The sequence below is a fragment of the Pinus tabuliformis genome, chromosome 7 (genome assembly GCF_031772625.1).
Source record: "Pinus tabuliformis cultivar Carrire ecotype Pingquan chromosome 7, CPIR1, whole genome shotgun sequence".
Classification (NCBI taxonomy): Eukaryota; Viridiplantae; Streptophyta; class Pinopsida; order Pinales; family Pinaceae; genus Pinus; species Pinus tabuliformis.
The window spans coordinates 307,786,708-307,809,815 of record NC_142293.1 but is presented as its reverse complement, the minus strand read 5'-3'; the positions used below and the strand labels follow the sequence as shown (position 1 = coordinate 307,809,815).

Genomic DNA, 23,108 nt, shown 5'->3' with positions numbered 1-23,108 from the left:
ACTCAAGTTCTCACCAGCCTGGGCTACAGTGGCCATTCTGATGATCTATTTCATACTCATTGCATTTTTCTAATAAAATGACATTATATTCATTTAAATTATGTGATTGAAATAGGGATACAAGAGCTTATTTGTATTTCAAGGTCTATAACGCAGAGTATAAGCTCACACCAATCCTTGTTATTCTCTGCAAGAGAAAATCAGTTTCTATTTCACTCCTCAATAACACTGACTAAATCTCAGTTTGAAAATCAGTTAAATTAAGAAGACTAAATCCCAGTTTGAAAATCAGTTAAATTTAGATCAAATTACTCATTCAAAATCATTTGGATGAGGAAATTGTCAAATAATTGTAAGTTGTCGTCTTAGAGAACATGAAGGGAGCACATTCGTCATATTCTACCAACTGCAACATACCTACCTTCAATGCACTCTCTGTAAGGACCATAACGGGAGCAAATGTGGACCCATGTACAAATTTTTACTGCCTCACGGTTTGTTTCGTCCTATGACTACTAGGTTCATTAGTCCTTCACATAACTCTCAAACAAAATGAATCCAAGACTGGAATATAGACTCTTTACACACAATTTATTTTCTAGAAAGTCTATACAGAGAAATGAAAGTTGCAAGTATAAGAAATATGCTTCAAAAATGAATTTTCTTGTGTAGTGAGCTATACCAAGGGTATGCTTTTGCAAAGTTTTATAACAGAAAAATTTGTTAAGAGGAATTTATTAAGGAAATCTCTTGTTAGAAATGAAATCTAGTTGAGTTGAGATAAAGTCCATAGTTACAAAGAAGTATTGTTGTGGAAAGCAATTCCACTATGACATTCCTGTACATTTTAATACAATATAAAAGGAAATTGATGTGATTTCCAAGCTACTTGAATCCATTGAACACAGAGAGAATCAGTTGAGAACTGATGAATGAACATGGAAATCGATGTAATTCCTAAGCTACTTGAATCCATTTTGAACACAGAGAGAATCAATTGAGAACTGATGAATGAACATGAGCTGAAGCAAAAGGACACTATCATTAAGCTAGTCGACCCTGAAATTGAAGAAAATGATCATGTCAAACAAATCTACTAGCAGTGTACTAATAACGGTAAAATCGACTTGCAAGAAGAAAGTAACTTAAATACCACATTTGTTGGAAAATGAAATCAATCAAAAAATGTTCTAACCAGAGATGAAGTTGATTCAAATGAAAGAAGTTCAAATCAGGGTGAGGTGAACCCAATAAATGAGATGTCGATAATCCCAGGAAAAATCAACTAGCAACAATGAAGGAAATCGATTGAAAATAATTAGTTAATTCCATTGTTAATATTTCAACTTGGATATCATTTGTTGCCCAGGTACATTCTCTTGGAGAAATCGACCTGCATGTTAGGATGTAAATAAGTTCCAATTAAATAGAACATTTTTATTTGAGGGGAATTGAGGTCCAAAAGAGCAGAGTTCTTGGCAGAGGAACAATATAACTGCAAACACCCATTCAATATCTATGACTGTAGATTGAAGTTCTGCAACCTTGGAAGCACTATTGAGTACTTAACCAGAGCTGTAGAATCATTGGTACTTTATTAGATTTGATATGCAATACAATGCTTGATTCGCCTTGATTCCCATTTATTCTGTTTAATTTCTGCATACTGATTCCTACTGATACCGTTCCAACTGCTTGAAATAATAACATTTTCAAAAGGTCTCTTTCACTCTCACTTCAATTAGAACAGTACCCCTTTCTCTACTACATTCATGCACATATGCTTACATTTCCAATTCTGTAGATTGGTTTTCATGAAATTAACCAATACTTGTTTTGCATCTAACGAATTCACATAACTAAACAAAGCACTGAAAATATCACCAAAACTGAGTGGCCTCTCTAGTATTACAAGAAGATTTATTCAAAAGAAACAAGAAGTTATTTTAAACTACCCTAGACATCTCATTGTCAGTACAGCATGCAGGACTTTTTCTGCCTGCCAGTTTTTGACTTCCGTGAAGTCTTACATTGAAGATCTAATCAAAAGATTGCTGCAAAACGTTAAAGGGGTGTAAAATCCCCAGCATTCAAATGCTTTGATGGCCAGAGCATGAGCCCAACTCAAAGTTTAATCTAAGATGTAATCTCTAAAAATATAGAATGCAAACAAATGCACTAAAAACCAAAGAAACCTAGTTCACTGGCCCTTTCAATTGTTGTTCTTTCACCTCAACAGGAAGCAGGTCATCCACGTCCTTGTCAACATTAAAAATTGATTCATCAACTGGGCATCCATATTCCCAGTACTTGCGGCCAACTGAATTGTGGTCTCTTTCAATTCCTTAAGTGCCTGCATAAATGGTTGGGACATGACAAGACAAATAAATAAAGGGAGAGGAAAATTAGATAAAATGAAACACCCAAACTCAAAAATAAGACCATTACCAAGGCAGGTGAAGGCTGATAAACCATTGGGGTCTGCATTTGCTCATAGGCTTCTTGCATGTTTCTGTATAATTGCCCTAAGGTTGAATTTTTCTGCATACTTTTCCAGATTGTTGTCACTAACTTGCTAAGCACCAACTATAACAAAAGTACTTGTAAGTTACTCGTCTATAAAATGTCTGAATTGTGTCTTTTCCCTAAGAAGCTGCAATTGATAATTCCAATATATTAGTACCTGATGTTTGAGGGTAGCTAAGCCTTTCATGTGCATTGGAGATTCAGGAATAACACCATTTGAAGGAGGTATGCCAACAATACCACATAAAATAGTCTGTCACAATAAAAGGAAAATTTATGAATCCACTAGAGATTTTTTATGGAGGTGAAAACAAAGAATGAAGAGTTAGATCAAGATGTCTTCAGGAGAGCAAAAGCTCTTCCAGAATAGGGTAGCCAGTGATAGTTGAACCTAAACATGAACCCTGACAAAAATTACAACATAGTTCTAAATAATATATATTTACTGTGGTAATGGGCCTTGACACAATCTCTGCAATAATGGCCCTGCTTGATACAACATCATTTTTCAAGGGTTTTTTGTGAAGTTTCCTTTAAACTTTTCTATGCAGACTTCTTCCCTTTCTTCTTAGTCATTTCAGTGTAAGTGCTCGGTATACACTCTTTTAAGTGAATCTGTTCCAGCAATGTTCTTTCTGCAGTAACATTCCACCAAGAAAGTTAGCCACTTTATCAGTGGCATTCACACTGGTCACAAATGGCTGAAACATTTTTTTCAACCATTGGAACAGTGGCACTACGAACTTTAGGATCAATTCTATCATCAACTACTCCAAATTGATCTTGCACATCCTGAATACGTATCGTATAAATAGTGATATACACAACCAATCATTTAAAATGCATACAGTCATTTCCTAGAATAGAGAATCGTTGTTCTGTTAGAGAATCCTAGTCCAAATCTTACAAGAACTAATCAAACTTCTAATTTGAGGACCAATATGATCTGCAATAGTAAAACTTATAATGTACTGCACATCTTCATTGTGTGCCAAAAGCTTTACTAATTCTTTAGCAACAGTGCAATTTGTCTTCTTACCCTCCACAAGTCTTAACAATCAATTCTTCAATTATATGTTTAGCACCCTTCACTTGAAGATAGGATAATTCTTCCCATCAAGCTTAACGTTGGGTAGATGGATGCTTTAAGATGAAGCTATCCTCCCCCTTGCTCAACAATTCTCTACAGATCTCAGAACAGAACCAAAGGTAATCTCAGGAATAGCGTACTATACTACTATGACAAAGAACCACAATTCTGAAAGAAACATCAGTTTGGTTAGGATCTTCAAACAGCTACCAAGGAATCAAGCAAATGCTGCTCTGCAATTCCAAGACTTCAAGTATCCAGATGCATTGCATTGCTCTATGGCACATCAATGCAATTAATTAAGCATAGAAATAACATCTCTATGTAGTAGCACTTAAAATATTACAAAAGGTGATCATTCACTGAGGTACATTCCAAAAAATATATAATTATTGTTGCCACATCATCCAGATTTAGAATAATAATCTATTGGAATGGACACATTGATAAAAATTCCATTGTTGAGTTTGGGTTTGAGTTATTTCTTCCTCTAACTGCTCTCCAAAGCTAACTATTCAAACCAAGTCACCCTTCAATGACTTACAACTCACAAGGTTCTCAAAGGCAGAAAAACAAAAGCGTATAACAGTTAATATGTCCTTTACTGCTCCATTTTCAGGTGAAAGATTCTCAGTAATATAAACAGATCTTCCAATAGTCAACATGTAACAACAACCAAGAAAATATAGGAATCCACCAATAAACAATAATGCAAGGTCTTTTTTCTCTTTTCGAAAGGTTTCCATGAAAAACTTGTTCAAATTCATTTGTAGAGTAAGCACATAAAATGTTAATGTAATTAACCTTGAGCATGGAACATAATTCTTCTTAATCTCCATGATATTCAAGAATCAAACTCCAATGGCAGCATTGGCTTCAACACGTCTTCCTTTTATCCCTTCAAAGCTGCCATGGGTCATGATGGCTTGATCAATGATCGCATGCTCTTAAGACCAATAGTCTATACATAATTAGACTACAGTCAATACAACAGTCTATACAGACACTGTGTTCAATCCAGATTTTGATTACAAACACCATTGAGGCCATACGGTATCTCCAATTTTTCACATCATTAAGGTCATCAGTATCTCCAGTTTCAAACAGCATTCAGGCCACATTTGCTTCAAAGTGCTTACAAGTATTGTCAAACGACAGTACATTCTAAATTTACTCATATTACACTTGAGAACTAGAACACATACCGCTTGAGAAGAGAGCTGCTGCCGCTTCAAGTACCTCAAGTGTAATATGAGTAAACTTAGGCCTAAGCACCTTTATTATTGAGATTGAGTGCTTTCAAATACCAGGAGACAGGTGTGTGTGTTGACTTCAAGTTTTGCCTAGGAGAATTATTACACACTTTAAGAAGATTCTGTGAGGTTTCAAGGCACAGTGGGAACAAATCTTCAACTAAGGAGGTTGAGAACTGTCTAGTGACCTAGAATAACTGAGTGGGTTATGCAAAGATATTTATTAAGGGTGGTTGTGTTGAAGGTAGTAGGGAGGTTTAGAATGCAAGACAGGGGCGAGTATAGTCACTGTGAGAAAGAACTTGTGGAAAATCTGGGAAAATCAAGATTGTTTGCTATGTCAAAGGTCAAAGGAATAGAGCAATTGACTAGTGGGTCATAACGTAAGGTTCCACAGTTAAGGCTGCTAGAAAAAGGGACCGGAAGAGCCAAAAATGGGAAGGTGAATGAATGAGATGGACTACGTTGAATGATGGAAATATGAGAGTAGCCAAAAGGTATGCATTAAGTGGTACTAGAGCAATATTGATGCTCTTGGGGATTGACAAGTGATTGAGGAGGTTTCTGCAGTGAACCAAAAAGATTTATAAGATTGCTCGTGAAGAAGAGACATCAAAGTTGAGACAAAGAAACCAAGAAAAATTTGGGCAAGAGGAACCTAAGAAAAAAAGTGAGGAGAGCAAGAGATTGAGAACGGAATATAGGATTGGAGCATATTAAAGAAGTACCAACCAAGTGTAGAGCTAGGAAGAACTGAGATATTGAGACCTCAGAGGTTAAGGAACTAGTAGGTAACTGGTTTGTATTTTTTTTTAAATGTATACAAGGAGTTAATCCTTACAGTGGTAATAGTAGAAGGAGTGGTAACAGAGGACCAATAAAGTTCTTAAAGTGTATGGCAGTTCTTAAAGTGTATGGCAAGAAACTTACGACAAATAGGCTACAAAACAAAACATAGAAGGTTTCTAGCTGAGGTCCTCAAAGAGAAGAGAACAAGTGGAGTTCTCAAAAGGTGAGAAAAGTGTAGAAGCCATAGAAGACCAGAGCATGCTCAAGTGGGTTCCAGAGGAGGGAACTAGAGGAATACCAAAAGCCTAGGTTGAGGTGAAGTGGGTGAGATATTGGGTAACAAGTGATGGAGAAGAATTGTTAAAGGGGCCTGAGTGTAGCTCACAATGAGCAAGAGAAAGCTCACAAGAAAGGAGGAAAGAAGATGGCTACTGATGGACATAATTCAAAGAGAGGCCATAACAAAAGGGAGAAGCATGCCAAGGAAAATGGCATGAGTAAAGAAGAAATTGAAAAGGAGATTTATGAGTTGAAGGAGAGATTCAACATAGTCAAAATGAGGCTTGAAAGAGAATACCAAAGGTAGAGATGGGACCTAAGGAAGAAGGCCAAATTACTTGTCAAAAAAAAGATTTTAAGAGGAAGCCCCCTAAAGCTAGAAAGCTAGGGAGGAAGATGAAGCACCTGTTGAGCCTAAAGTTGAATTAGTTCACTATTTTGAACCAGAGCAGGGAATAGTCCTTGATGATGAGGAAGATGTTGAAGAGAGACTATCAGAGAGTCTCATGGACTGCATAAAGAGTTCAAATCAACATATGGATTTGTTGATAGAAGATATGGTGGAAAAAGCATCATAACAGTAGAGGGAGCTACACAAAGAGGATGTCGATGAGACAATAAATGATAGTCTCATGGGAGGTTAGCTAGAAGTGCTCGTAACATATATACCATATGGGGCTAAAGAGCTTGGTGATTATGATACTAATGCTATGTGTATAGATGCAGATGATAAGGATTTTCAAGAGGGACAATCATTCATAGTTGTCATAAGAATAGAAGAAAGAGGAGTACCTTCCTAAAGCATGGAAGGAAGACAAAATTTGATGTTGGAGGCATCAGAAGAGGCCAGGTAACCTTTTATTTTTAAAATTGGTGAATTTTATGTGAATGCATGCTTTGCATGTGAGGAGAATGGACAACTGGTCCAAAAGGAGAACGAGAGCACTAAATTGATCCAAGAAATCCAAATTAAGGTAGTAGATGCTAGACAATCCTCAAGGAAGGATGAGTTTCCAAAAGGAAAAAACAATGCATAATGAAGCCAAGATAACCTTGCAAGCAATTTTCAGAAGTGACCATGGATCCTAGCAGCCATGTGAAAGATGGATAACAAAACCAAGTTTATGTTAAGACAAGGAAGGAGGCAAAATTATCCCTCAAATGTCATTAAGGGGGAGGCCTTGAACAATCAAAGAATGCATCTATAAGAGAGAAATTGTAGAAGAGGGGATGAACAACATCATGATGCAATGTTCTTTAGAGATCAGTTGATCAATCCAAGGTTTAAGGATTGGCTTGAGTAACATTGTTCAAAGAATGCAATCAATAAGACAAAGGTGTCGAGCTTATTGCTGCAACTGGAGAGCTTGGTTCAACAACAAGAATTATGAGTGTTGGCACCCAAGGTATAGTACAATTAACCACAAAGAGAGACTCATTTGTCATGTGAAGTCCTTGAGATGAAGACTACAATTGTGGAGGAGATTGTATTCTAGTATGATGGCAAAGGATAACCAAATGAAGAGGAGAAGGGAGAAGGATTATCTCTCATTGGGCAACGATGGTGGAGGTAGCCAAGTTTTTTGAACACATTAGAGGAGTTGTTGGATGATGAAATGACAACTAAGGTAGTACATTCTAAATTTACTCATATTACACTTGAGAACTAGAACACATACCGCTTGAGAAGAGAGCTGCTGCCGCTTCAAGTACCTCTTATGAAAACTTTTCAAAAGGTCTATACAAAACATGAACTACAGTCTATACAGACACTGTGTTCAATCCAGATTTTGATTACAAACACCATTGAGGCCATACGGTATCTCCAATTTTTCACATCATTGAGGTCATCAATATCTCCAGTTTCAAACAGCATTCAAGCCACATTTGCTTCAAAGTGCTTACAAGTATTGTCAAATGGCAGTACATTCTAAATTTACTCATATTACACTTGACAACTAGAACACATACCGCTTGAGAAGAGAGCTGCTGCCGCTTCAAGTACCTCAAGCTCAAACTAGTCTGTTGTTCTTTCTTGCATCAAAAGAACTGAGTATAATAAGAAACAAGTTCCATGAGTATAAAATCAACAAATACAAATGAATATTACATTTTTTATCATCACCCAACGAACAAGAACCAAACAAAACTCAAGTCTAAGGGAAGGTTTATCAACTTGATGTCGAAAGAAGTACCATGAAGAGGTATACCCCATCTTCCGGAAAGCAATTGCAATCCTTGAGAAAAGAAATCATCTTATTGTCTACCACAGTACAGACTATCGACATCTGAGACAAAAATTCATTCCCAAGTAGTCCAAAGCACCTCATAGCAGTTTCTCTATTACAAATCAGACAATATTAATACAACAGATTTCTTGCCTCGAAAACTTTTCAAAAGGTCTATACAAAACTTGAACTACAGTCTATACAGACACTGTGTTCAATCCAGATTTTGATTACAAACACCATTGAGGCCATACGGTATCTCCAATTTTTCACATCATTGAGGTCATCAGTATCTCCAGTTTCAAATAGCATTCAGGCCACATTTGATATAAATAGTGCTAACTGACCCATGACTCAGGCAAGAAAACACCCAATTCCCCCACTCAACCCTATGAACTAGCCCATACTTGGCAACATGACTATAACGCTCCCTCTCACCATAAAAGACATTTGAGACAATTGTACCGAGATCAAGCTGAATGAAAAATATGAACAATACAACAATCATTGCCTAGATCTTTCCAACACGAACAATACATGGGAATCAGAAGCAGGAAGTTGCCTTCTCCATCACAATATTCATCTTGGGATACTGGCAGACTGCAAACATCCAAATGCTGTAATATTTAGGGTAAGTACTGATAGCTTTCCAGCTCAACAACACAACAAAAGGGAGGACACAGAAAATCATAAAAAGAGTAAGCAGATCATGGCTACTTATCCCATGCTTGAATATCAGCAGAGTTAATATACCTTTTACACGAACATGAGAATAAAGGGGCCTAATTTCTCGCGCTTAGCCAACAATTCGGTCAAGTACCGACTGTTGTTGTTGCTGCTGCAGTGGCATGAACCGTTCAAATCTAAGAAACAATGGATACCGAAACCAGAGAAGAATAAGCGGATTGAAATCTGAAAATGCAAGAATATCCCACCGAAACTGCTGCTGCTAGATTTGTGAACTAGGATGAAAAAACCTATTTCAAAACCATTTTTATACAGGGACCCAGGGAGCCATATACACCAAAACAGCGAGCTGAATCCGTCAAAACAGGGAGCCGCCCTCCATTTGAAATAAAATTAAGCTCCGCCATCCATTTCAAAACAAATCTAACATCCCATGACCAAATCGACCCTCACAAACCACTCCCGGGACCAAATCGACCCTCACAAACCACTCCCGGGACCAAATCGACCCTCACAAACCACTCCCGGGACCAAATCGACCCTCACAAACCACTCCCAAACCAGAAAACCCAAACTGTAAATCAAAAATGGCCATTTTGCTCTACCAAACCAGGAGCAAATATCAAAATGGGGGCGATTTTGATCAAATACGATTCCGCAAATATCAAAATGGGGCGATTTTGATCAAATACGATTCGGTTAGTTTATCCGCCCTGGGCTAAAATAAAAAAATAAATTAATTTTTAAATAAAATATGGGCTAATTATATATAAAAAAAAAATTATTATTTTAATTAAAAATTCGCCCCATTAAAATATAAAAAGCCTTAAATTTCGCCTTTGGACGATTATTTGCCCCTAAAATTAACCTTGGCTATCACAACTCTAACAAAGCGCTTTTGCTCTTTTTTCTTCCAATTGTTGTGGTGTCAACCTTATAGGTTGTGGAATACTAGTGGCAACAACACTTCCGTCTTTATAGTTGTGAGTTGTATGCTTCCTCGTTGCGATAATTTTGCTTTCCATTTTTCTTGCTAACCTGAATGCCTTCTCTAATGAATCAAGTTCCCAAAGGCGAACATCATGTTGGATATTATCCTTTAAAGACCCTATGAACACATCAATCCTATGCTCTTCTAGAATATATTTTACCCTTATGTTCAATTTTTGGAACTCCTCAATGTGCTCCATTATTGAACCCTTTTGTTTGAGACTTATCAATTGGCTAAAAAAAGTGTTGCTTTTTGTATCCTCATAATGTGCTATCAATTCTTCCGTAAAAATTTCCCAAGTGATAAATTGTTTACGAGAGCAAAGCCATTGATACCATACAAACTGATTTGGTTCCAAATATGAAGTTGCAATACGTACTTTTTGTGTGATTTTCACATTATTGAGATCGAAAAATTGCTCCATCTGTAATATCCATGTTGCGGGATCCTTGCCATCAAACTTCCTCACATCGATTTTTGGAATATGGTGGGTCTTTGATCCAACATTAGAGTCTATAGAATCATGATTAACATTTCTTTTGTTCTCATCATGAGTTTCCTTTACTACCCTTTCACCATTAGTGACCCTTTCTTGTAGCAACTTATTCATATTTATCTTCAATTCTTCCATGTTTGTATTCAAATCTATCTTCAAATCATCCATCTTAGCTTCCACGTCATTCATCTTAGCTTCTACACCTTTCTTTAAACAATCCATCTTAGCTTCTATGCCTTTCTTTAAACAATCCATCTTAGCTTCTACACCTTTCTTTAAACCATCCATCTTAGATTCTGTTCCTTTTTGTGCAAGGGACAGTTGTTGCACTTGGTCTTGTAATTTTGATATATCATGTTGAATTTCTTCCTCTTCTTCATGAGTCATGCTAGAGCTTTTAGGTTCCTTACTAGGTGTTTGCATTTTCTTTCCTCAGGGCATCAGTTACCAATAATAATGCTCTACTATGCCCTTTGAATTCCTTCAAAATAAATTTTCAAACCAAGCTTAAGAAAAAATTTAAGAAAATCTACACACCTTTTTTCACTTTGTAGAAGCTTGATATTGCCTCTGATGTATCTCTGTACTTTGCAATCGTCTAGATCTGAATTTGTGACCTACAGTAGCCCTCTGTGTCCTCCTTCCAATGCCACAAGTCTGACCCAAATTGGATTCTCCAAGGAAGAGTTATGTGAAATCTCCCATAGTGACTTGATTATAGACTAGTTCAGTAGAGTGAACTTGTACGACATGCTGCGAGTCATTGTTTTGACCTCTGGATCTGAAAAATGCATACAAGAAACTACAATTCGTCCTCTTTCTGTACCTTCTTACAAAATTTCAATTCTATCTCTAGAGAAAAAGTTATGACGCTTTTCCCCAGGTCACCTATTTGGAATGTAATTCAGGAGTCTACAAAAAGACCAACTTCCTGAGATCATATCTCCACAAATAGAGCACGAACAGCTCTGAAATTTGGTCCCGTAGTTCAGTGTGATTTCATCTCAAATGGGTTTTTTTTGCAACTTCTGAAACATCATAGAAAAAAGTTATAGCGAAAATGCCACGATGACCTGTTTGGAGTAGCGAAACCCTAGAATCCAAAGCTCTGATACCAAATGTTATGAAACCAGCTCAAGAAAAAGATAGAAAAGATAGATCAACGCCTTAGAATTCAACCTATTCGAGGGGGAAACCTCCTTTACATTACATAAATGAACAATTCTTAGATGATTCAAATGACAAAACCTCCTTTCTATATATAGAAGTCTAAGGAGTCACAATATAACCCAGCCGACCTAACAATAATAATATAAAGCCACAAAATAACAATAGAGGGATTCTATGGGGCATAGTAATAACATTATGGGGATAATAGGGGCACAACAATATTAATAAGGGGTACAACTACAATAGTAATGGGGTAATCACTAGTATTATAGGGACCCAACAAACATCAACCCATATGTGGGTGAGATTGATGTGCTCAAATTAAAAATTAGTTGTTACAATAGTTAGAAGTCTATGATGTCTATTTTACTTTGTATGAATTGAGTTGAGCATATAAAGTTTCTTTTACTCCTTTATTGCGCTTTGACATGCTAGGAAAATGAGTTTGTCATTGGCAGGCTCAAATTTGAACCACTAGGTTAAGATATGTCCAAAAACCTTAGGACATAAAGAAAATGTAAGAACGAAAAGTAAAAGATTGCACTCCATAATTATGCATCAAAACAATTCATTTATGAAAAAAATTCAAATTATTCTAAATAAAAGTTCAACTCAAAAAGACAAAATTTGATTATCTTTTCCTTTATTTTTTTTAAATGTCTCCACATTCAAATGTAATATCATTTTCGTTCATTAAAAAGATAAAATTTGATTATCATTTCTTTTATTTTTTGTAAATACATGTCCACAATCAAATGTAATATCATTTTCGTTGGTCGAAAATAGTTGAGTAGAGTGAAAACCCTTCCATATCCATTTCATTTTGTAATATTGAGTTACAACAAAACTCCAATTCTATTTCATTGTTTTGCCAAACGTTGAAGAAGTAAAGAAAAGAGGTATGCAAATAAACCAGAAATTTCATCTCAATAACTTTAATTTTTTATGTTAAATTTTCTTTTAATTAATTTTAAAATTTTATTAAGTATTTAAAATGCATTTAAAAAAGATGGTTTAAAATGTAACATAAATCTTAAGACATAGTTTTATATGTAACTAAAATCTTACAAATTTTAATACAAGTATTTAAAATGAATTTTAAAAAATTGGTTTAAAATGTAACATAGATCTTAAAGACATAGTTTTAAAGGTAACTAAAATCTTAAGAACCCTAATTTGATTTTGCTTCTCTTTTCTTTTATATCAATGTGATTTTAGTTCCTTTACCTTTCAAAATGAGATTTGCTTTTGATTATAGTTTCTTTACCTTTCAAAACGAGATTTTCTTTTCGCAGAAATTTAAGTATCTTTTGAATTTGGATCTCTTATTACATACATGTGACCCACTAAAAAAATTAATTTCACATTTGGCAATTATCATTGAATAATAATAACATGGGTTTTGTAAGAACATCACGGTGCGTCCAATTTCAAAAAACTATTATCGATTTCATAATAATGCACTTGTTGTTTGAGAGTGTATTGGTTGGTTAAGGTTTTTTGGTATGGTACTGATGTTCTAAAACATTCTAATGTAATAACATTATCTTCGCTTGGAATTAGTATTAATTAATATTTGGTATAGTTAGATGTAGTTTCAATGTTTACACGTTGCATGTCGTCTTATGGATATATTTTCTTTATTTTATACTTATGTAACACTATTTATCTTATCATTTGTATTTCCTGGTTTATGTAAGGTACTAATGATGTTAATTCAAATTCTTGTTGATGTTAATTTAAATTCTTCCATGTTCAACGAAACATTGGCAATAAAATAAAAATATTGGCTTATAAAAACTTGCAAAAAAAATTAGTTATTAATGTAACGATTATGTTTAAGATAGTTTTTCCAATAATATAAATTATTTGTCCATTCCAATTTCACATTTAAAGGATAATACTCATTTATTAATGTGGTATTGTTAACTTTATCATTTCCCTTATTTTTTTCATAGCTTTATTTTAATTTTGGTCATATTTTAACCTTTTTTTCAGAAGAAAAAAACGTTGGCTTTAATATTAATGAGATAAAGACCAGTAAATTTATCAAGGATATGGTTCATCTTTTGCATACGAAATATTCAGAAATTGTATTCCATTATAGTCTACCTATCAACATGAAAGTCTTATCCTAGACATACTATTGAAATGCTTTCATTCTTGTACAATTGCATGCAAAAAACCATTAACAAAAAATAGTTTCGAATATGTCCTCACTAGCATATATATATGATCATCATATATAAATAAAAAAATAGAAAACAAGTGTATAAGATGTTACGGAAAGCAAATCATTTCTGTGTATTTGAATTTCATGACTCCATATTGCCCAACAAGACCTTCTTTAGAAAATTTGTCAGCCTCCATATTTGCTTCCCTGTATATATGATTTATTGTGAAGTTTGTGAGGGAGCCTAGTATGTGTTTAATCCTATTGATCCATCTAGATAAATTAGGCGGGTCAAAATCAGTGTGTCCTTGTATTCCTTCTATCAAAGATCTAGAGTCTCCATATATGTTGAGGCTATGTATCTGCTTCTCTTTCGCGAACCAAAGTAATCCCCATAAAGCAATAATTTATACTTTAGTATTTGCTCCAGGTCATTCATTCCAAGAAAAATTGTACTCTGAGTTTCCATTTAATTTAAGAACTTCTCCACACCCATAAATTCCCAACTACATTGCACTGTAAAAACATCCGACAGGAAGACTTACTGTCGGTAGAACCATACACTTGGATGCACTTTTAGGAATGACTATCATAGGAGAGAGGGTTTCCACCCATCATAAAGACCAATAGTAATTACAAGAAGTGTCTAATGGTTGACCATAAAAAAATAGTGATTACGAGCATATGATATCTCCTAAGCTATGTAAACGATCATGTCCTTGTATTTTTCAATACCATCAGACCATAAGTTTATACTATGTTCTAAATTAGATGCCCAGTTAATTGATATGTGTAGTAAATGTGAAATATGCTTGTAAACCAGACGAGTAGTTCGACAAGTGAAAAATATATGGTCTGTTTTTTCCATCGAGTTCTTATAGAATATATAATAACCGGGACCTAAGAATCCTCTCTTAAAGAGGTTTTCCCAAGTAAGAATTTTATTCTTCCAGACAATCCAGGAAAATAGGATTAATTTTAAATGGATATTCCACTTCTAGATCTTGTAGAACCATCATCTATGCTACCAATATAGTCTCTGCCTTATGTAGTAAATGTATGATTTAGCCACAATAGGATCTTGTTTATGTAATCTCCCATTCCATGAGATGTTGTCTCCTCGTTTACTCAAATATAGGCATGTTTGACTAAGGCTAGTAATATAGTCTTTCCATTCAAGTGTGATTTGTCCCTCCAATCCCATATCAGTTGCCTCTTTCCATATAGGGTAACGCTCATGCCATCTCATTATTTCTTGATATAGAAAGATATATCCTTTTCTATGAATTATGTCCAAAACATCCCCTTGTATATTCCTTTCACTGCTCATACCTTTGATGTAATCAGTCCCAATAAAATTTTTCCTGCTATTGCCAAAGTCCCACGCCATCCTCATGCACCACCAATGTAGTATTTTAATGAATCTCCTCGATATTAAAGACCCTTTAGTTTTGATGAGATTATTATTTCTATACAAATTCTCAATGTCTGAATATCTCAAGTATTTTACGCAGATGATGCCACGTCAAACCCCTTGTCCATTCATGACCCTCCAGAAAGATTTAAACAACAATGGATGTCTGAAAGTCTTGTGTTCTAGTAACCCCCATCCAATGAATTCCTTTGGAATTTCCAGTTCGAACCACCTGCAAAGATGATATTTAGAAGATGTCCCTACCCCGATCTAGAGAAACTTGGTTATTATAGACAATAGATTCGAGGCAATGGCATTAGGGACCATGAATAGGTGTGCCTAGAATATAGTTATCTTCTCCAAAATAGCCTGGACAAGAATGTAACTTCCCCCTAAAGTGAGATCTCTGTGTGTCCAGTTGTTCAATTTCCTCTTATATTTATCAACCATCCATAGCCAATCCTTGATTCTGTAGTTATTGGGCTTGAGATTATAACACATGTAGGTGAGTCCATCCTCCATAGGGGTTGTCTGTACTCCGGATATACCTGGAATATAGTTAATTTCCAATTTGTCACTAGAAGAGAAATATAGTATTGATTTGTTTCCATTTGATTGTATCCTGGAGGCTAAACGATATCTCAGAAATATATAGTGCAGTGCATACCACTGAGATCTTGATATAATACAAAAGCTTAGTATATCATCTATAAGAAACAAGTGTGTAATGTTGACTTGTCTAGATATATGTAAACCTTGAAATAAACCACGAGACTATACCTCCTTAATTTTTAAACTAAGACAATCCATGACAAGAATAAATATCAAAGGGGAAAGAGAGGACCCCTGTCTCAGTCGTCGTCCAACGCAAAAAAAGGTTGACAAAAGACCATTGATCAGTACAACAAAACATACTGAAGTAATAGAAGTCATGATCCACTCCACATTATGAGATCGAAGACCAATCCTATAGAGAATGAGCTTAATATATGACCAATCCACATAATTGTATGCCTCATGTAAGTCAATTTTCATCACCACCACCTCCTTCTACATGAATGGATAGAATGAGTACATTCTTGAGTTGTTTCTATAGGATCTTGAATCTAGCGATTACTTAAAAATCAAAAAATTTCTCTGGAGATGTGTAAAGATAATACCTTATAAATGCATCTAGCAATCACTTTCGAAATAAGCTTGTATAATATGTTGCATAGTGAGATTGCTCTGTAATCCTAGAAATTTTTTGGGAGGAGGAATTTAGAATTAGAGCTAACAAAGTTGAATTAATGGCACCAGTAGTCATACCTTGAGTCCTAGTCTCTTCCACCATATCCAAAATATTTTTCCCATCATCTCGAAGAAATATATGAAAAACTCCATAGTCCATCCATCCGGTCCCGAGATTTTGTCTTTGGCAAAGGACCTAAGAATGAGAGATATTTCCTCCAGGGTAACTGGTTTATATAGGTCATCATTTTCATTATCTTCAAACATTCTTGGATACTGGTCCAATGCCCAAATCTGATCTCTGAAATTGACATTCACCATGGCCTTATAAAACTATTTGGAAAATTTGACAACCTCATCTTGTATCTCAGGAATAGTGTATTTTGTTTTCCCATCCGAGGATTTAATCTGCCAAATAGAATTAATATGTTTCCTGTGATTAGCATACCTGTGAAAGAACTTAGTGCTCCTGTCTCCCACACGTAACCATATCTCTCTACTCTTGATCCTCCAGGTTACTTCCTAAATATTAAGGATCTCATTCTTCCTATTTTCTAGCGACTTTAGGTGATCCAGATCCTCCCGAGTCAGATTTTTTAGTTCTATTTCCATTCCAAAACTATAAATATCATAAGTGATCCTCTATAGTTCTAGTATCAGTTGTTAGTTCTTATTATCTCCAATGTCCGAGTTCTTTGTTTTATAATATTGAGCTTTTTCATAAGGGACCCCATCACAAAATATCCCTCAAGCTAGTCATCCCAAACCAAGAGAATTTTACGAGATCATTATAGTCTGAATCTTCTAGCCATTGTTAAATTTGAAGGCGATCCCCTTTTGAACATTCTCCATCTTCCACATTAGAATAATGGGTGTGTGATCATAAATGCATGTCCTATATACCCTAGACTTAAAATTTTTGAGACTCTCTACCAAATCTTCTTGTACCAGAAATCTATCTAATCATTTCCCCACATATTATTCTCCCACTCGCTGATTATTCCATGTAGGGGAGAGTGGGCAAGGGAAAATATCCACCAAATGATTATCTACAAAGAGATTATATGGATGATTTGCAAGTGAATCTGACCTACAGTGTGTCCCCCAAGACTCTTGCGCCATGATAGTTTCGTTCAAATCGCCCGCAAAGATAAGCCCACTAATATTTAGAAGATTGCGTTATTGAACCCGGTCCCAAAAAGTCATTCAATTTCGACATGGAGCATATATATTAAGTAGATGTATATGGCTAGGAATACCTTTGATATGTCTAGATAATAAAATGCCTGCAAAAAGACTGAAAGCATGAAAATCTACTTGGCTAGGATCCCACATTGTTATATAAGACCACTCAAAGTGCCCATGGAACTAACCCCAACTATGTTCCACGAAGGGAAAAATGTTCTAAAATAAGAAATGGCCTGAGGTGAATCGATAAGAGTTTCCTAAATGAGAACAATAAAAGGTCGAGAGTCTCGAATCACATGTTTAAGGCCCAATTGTTTGGAGTGGTTCCCCAGACCCCGAATATTCATAGATAGGATATTCATCATGGATTTCACTGAGTAGTCTTCAAAGCTCTAAGTTCTCGTGAGTTAGTAGAGGAAATGAATGAGAAATCAAGTAATTCAGTGAAGTCTTTAAATAGAGTAGATTGAGAAGTGAGGCAATCACGAAAGTCCCTACTAACCTTTTTCTGGGTCATAGAAATCGCGATATTAATCGCAGATCCCGGGTTGATTTGTGGAGATGTTATAGGGGCATCTAACATATGAATGGTCATAGATTTCAGGTCTATATCAAGATTGAGGAGAAGGAAATCAATGTCACTCTCGATCGAATTATATGGGGAAGATATCAAGTTCGGGTCATCAGGGCATAAAGGGAGGAGGGAGAGGGAAGATTCTAATCAAGGCATAGAGGATGAGATCAGAGGAGCAAGAGGGAGAGCAGGGTCGATAATATGGGGACTCCTCGATGTGGAGGAATTTGGAGGGGTTCATCCACAGAAAGAGGAATCACATTATAAGAGGGGGCATCGCAATGTGAGGTTATAGGGCAAGATGAAATGCCTGCTAAAGATGTATGAGGGATGGAGTCTCCAAAATCTATTGCATCATGGACTCCCACAGGAAGAGGAGATGGAGAAGTGATGTTCAGTGAAGAGGGTGAAACTAAAATCCTAGAATAATCAAACTATGAAGAGAAGCTACCTTTGTTTTTATTGTTGATACCAGAATTATGGCGATGTCAACACATATTAGAGCGATGAAAGCATCCCACAGAAGTGTTATGATAAGATCTACTCCTACAAGGGCATCTATTCATCAAATAACTGACCTAATAGAAAAAAGGTATCTGAAGGGGATGCCCCAATAGTCTTGTCATTGTCGAATCCATAGCGGACACTAAGCCAAATCCAAATTTTCTAGAAGACCTCTAGAGAATCGAACCTTCGCGAAAATCCAGGCCACCCTTTTATCATGAGAACCCATAAACTTTGGATCTAAATATATGAACTGACCAATGGAATTCCCAATCTCTTTCAAAGCATGTTTGGTCCAAAATTCCAACGAAAGAGTAAACAATTTAACCCACACAATGTCGTTTTTAGGCGTATTGAGCAGGGGGTTGAAACCAATGTACCACTTATGTAGTTGCAAGAAACTTCTTCCCCTCACCTAGGGGATATTCAAAATTTGCTCAGTATCATCAATGTGTAAGAAATGTATACTGAACCAAGCATTCATTAAGATAATGACCTTTGGGGTATTACCGAGCAACGAATCCCAACATTTCTTAACCCAACTTTGCATATCATGCTTTGAAGGCTCAAAGAATATTCATTTCCGCATAAGGGCGCATTTTTGTAGACTGGTGACCCTGTCCCAGAGTACGTCGTATCAAAAAATAGGCAATTTTGTCTTAGGGTTTGGTGGAATTACTTTACTTTCCTCCCTTCAACCCCTCCTATGACTAGAACCAACACGATGAGGACCTGATATGTTGTCAGGATTATGTGTCACTTGATTAAAATTATTGCCTACCTACTGTCCATGAAAATACCCCACATCTGACGCATTCTTTGAGTGGGGACATGTATTCCTTGCTAGATTTGCCTCCATCGTGGCTTGTATGAAAGCCTTGTGAGCCTCCACATTAGAGTGAAGAAAATCCAAACATCAATCCATGTGGAAAGAAAAATAAATAAATTATTTTTAGTAAATCCACACCCCACCAAATTACTGACTCCACCAAAGGATAATTAAATGTATAATGAGCATCCCAACGAGAATTTTCCAAGGGAGATACAACAAGAGCAAGAAAATATCTTGGGATCATGCGAGGCCAACGAGACACAATCGACAACCCCTCCCTGCTAAACGTCAGCTACTACCCACGCCAGAGGGAAATTTAATTTGAAGAAAAACCTAGAAAGAAAGATGGCACAGGGATGTTAAAAAGTTTCTCCAGGATCTCACCCCCAGAGGATCCATATCAGTGATCTGAAAACAAATTAGAATAATGTATCTGACACATAAATTTATGGAGTAGTCTACCTAGATGGAGGAATCGCCCGGTTTCCGTCAACGTTCGAAAAATCGTCCGGCTCCAGCTGCCGCCAATCCCTCCTCCCTTTGCCACCCTCCCCTAGCTCCACCACCCTCCCCTAGCAATCCTGACATTCCCTGACATAAAATCTGATTAGAGCTAGAAATCCTGACATCCCCTGACAGATCGGATCAGAGCTGGAATTGCAGCCGTGGAGAGTTATCGCCATTTCCAATTCGGAATGAGGAATTGCGATCCCACAGGCTACTCACTCACCTTCCTCCTCGACTCGGCACCTCCTTCTCTGCAATTCAATTCCTTCGCTCTGCAGCTCGCCACCTAGGGACAATTCGATGACACCTCCGACTCTGTTAACGACTGATTGAGATATGCGCCATTTCTATCCTGTATCTATCGCCGACAATCATAAATCTCTAAGTTAGCGAAGATGCCACAGAGACATTCAAAGAACAACAATGACATGGCGTTCTTTACATACGATGAGAAGAGAAAGCTTGGGTATGGTACTCAAAAGGAAAGGCTCGGCAAGGACTCCATTAAGCCCTTTAATGTGTGCTCTTTATGCTTGAAGCCATTGATGGACCTCCTCTACTGTCAGAAGGGCCGCCTATTCTGCAAAGAATGCATTCTAGAATGCCTGTTAGCGCAAAAGAAAGACATCAAGAGGTAAGATTCGTTATCGTGAATAAACCCAGTTTTTAGTTTTGAATTTTTTGGACTATTGGGTATTGTTTTCCCTTGATTTTGGCAAACAGGTTCCTGCTACGAGTGTTTTATAGGATGCTATAAGGGTTATCTCTTTGGGTGTTATTGGTCCTCTGTCAGGAATTGTTCCTGTATTAGGGTTTTTCATGGAATCCTCCAATTGGGTTTGTGAGCATTTTCTATCCCATTTTTTATGTTTTGTTTCGGGTAATGGATTCTTGTTATTAGGTTTCATGGGGAACTATTCAAGATCAAGAAAGATCGGAGAGAGCATATAATTTTTAGATGCGCTGCCCATAAAAACATGCACTGTAAATTAAATATAAGTAATTTGTCTCTTCTTTTCCACAACTACTCGCAAGTGAATATATAGGTTGGTTAGGGAAACTATAGGACACCAATACAGAACAAGTAAAAACTAAAGTCAAATGATGAGGCGTGATAAACCTTCCTTTTTGTAATTAAATACCCTTTTGACTTGATAGGCATTAACCTCCTTACAAGATCTGCATTACAATCAGGCTATTTTTAAGCTGTGAAGCTGTGACTGATGGCATCGGTTTTATCAGAGTCACCTAGGACTTCCATCTGAAATTTATCCACCAATGTTGTAGCATCAACACAACCCACAACCTGAAACTATTTGGTGAACTGTATTGAGGGCCAAGGCTACCAGATTTTAACCATGTCATCATCACTGCAAGTGCTTCAACTTGCTTCCAGACTGCAGCCTGTTGGACTGGTTAATAGACCTTCCTTGCCTGGGTAAACGATCTCCCTCCACCTGCCAGAATAAAGCTCTTATGTCTATCCAGGGTCTATGTTATTTTCTTTGAAGGAATCATATGGTTACATTTTGTATGAATGGCACTACCTTTTGATTTGTTGGGAATTTCAGATCTGCATCAGATGGCCAACAGGATTATAATATTATTCCATTTATTTCTTGATGGCTCTTGTTAATCTGGATTCAATGGAATTGGACATTTGTATGGCTTAGTTATCATAGTACCAAGGTTGATTACAATTGGCATTACTCTACTTTGATGGCTCTTGTTAATCTGGATTCAATGGAATTGGACATTTGTATAGCTCAGTTATCATAGTACCGAGGTCGATCACAATTGACATTAGTCTGCTTTGAGCTTTGGATGCCACTGTGCATATTTTGACTATGGGGTCATATTATTCGTTGCATATAGTTTAAGCTAGAAGTTTGGATACTACATGGTAAAAACGAGTGTTGCTGGGATTGTATCCCTATTCATTATTAGTAGAATGACTAGTTTAGGTTGTTGGCACTTCAATGTTGAGAGTACAAAATATCTGATATATTTAGGTTTTTAATTTAAATTTTTTATGAGTGGGTATTTTAAGTTGCTGGTGTTATCAGCATATGTTTTGACAGGAAACTTCCAAGCTATGAAGCACATCAAAAACAGGAGAAGGAGGAGGAAGAAGAGAAGCTGTTGTTAAAGAGGCAACAGGAACTTGATGCATTTGATTAGAAAAACAATGGTGTTGTACCACAATATAATGACAAAAATCACATTCGAGACAAAAATAGTTTTCATGGGGCCAATAGTGTTAAAGTGACTTCATTTGAAGCGGAGGCTCTTCGGACAATGAAAGCATTTTGGCTGCCATCAGCAACTCCTGAGGCTCAAGCAAAAGTTGAGGCACCTTCACTTGATACAATCTTCCTAGAGGGTAAAGAGAAACTGAAGTTGAAGTCTCTTTTTCCAGTTATTTTTACCAAGGATCCACATGATAAAAAATTTGAGGTTTTGGGGACTAGTTCTATTTGCCCTAGTTGGAAAGATGCACTAACAAATAGGCATACACTAATGGCAATCATCACTTGTGGCCATATTTATTGCAAAAAGTGTGCAGAGAAATTTGTTAAATTAGATGGGGTTTGTTCTGTCTGTAATAGAAGTTGCAAAGAAAAGCATTTGATCACCCTGGAAAAACGAGGTACCGGATTTTCTGGTCATGGGGACCACTTGGAGGCAACCGATTTTAAACATGTTGGAAGTGGTTTTGGCATGGGACTTATGAGGCCAACAGTTAAAACATGAACATAAAACTCATGTTGAACTACTATGTACAAATATGATTAAGCAGTCCTGGAATTTTAGTTTGTTGGATTTCATAAATTTGACCAAATAAAGCTTGATTTGCTTTTGTGTTCTAATTTTGAGGCTCTTATGCATCTGGAGTTTTAGGATGACGGTGCATCTCTTTTCAGGCATGTGATCGAAAAATCATGCAGGCATTTACTTTTTGCTCCATATTATCCTAAGATTTCTTTAAGAGGGTTTGGAGGATTTAATTCTGTTTTGTTCTGATATATATATTAGTCAGCCTTGTTCAGTTAGCATGGTTCTAGGAATAAGATTAAATATTCAAACAAGTGTGTGTAATTTCATTCAGAAGCAAAAGTGTGGTTTTGATTTCCTTTAAAAGTAAAGTGTGGATTCTTAAAACAAGCATGTTATTCA

General features: G+C 36.3%; 1 long non-coding RNA gene and 1 pseudogene across 3 annotated transcripts; one reads left to right on the top strand and one right to left on the bottom strand.

The window, feature by feature from the left end:
* Nucleotides 1–2,462: 2,462 nt before the first annotated feature.
* Nucleotides 2,463–7,997, bottom strand: LOC149247101 (uncharacterized). 2 transcript variants are annotated; one of them, XR_016265611.1, is made up of 3 exons: nt 7,909–7,997; nt 2,684–2,779; nt 2,463–2,586 (listed from the first exon to the last, which is right to left on the bottom strand). It is a non-coding gene; the product is annotated as an uncharacterized LOC149247101 (long non-coding RNA). The 2 variants fall into 2 exon arrangements; XR_016265612.1 differs by lacking the exon at nt 7,909–7,997 and adding an exon at nt 2,973–3,113.
* Nucleotides 7,998–20,326: 12,329 nt separating this feature from the next.
* LOC149247100 (E3 ubiquitin-protein ligase CSU1-like) lies at nt 20,327–22,801 on the top strand (annotated as a pseudogene). The gene is made up of 2 exons (XR_016265610.1): nt 20,327–20,565; nt 22,013–22,801. The product of XR_016265610.1 is annotated as an E3 ubiquitin-protein ligase CSU1-like (transcript).
* The last annotated feature ends 307 nt before the right edge of the window (nt 22,802–23,108 follow it).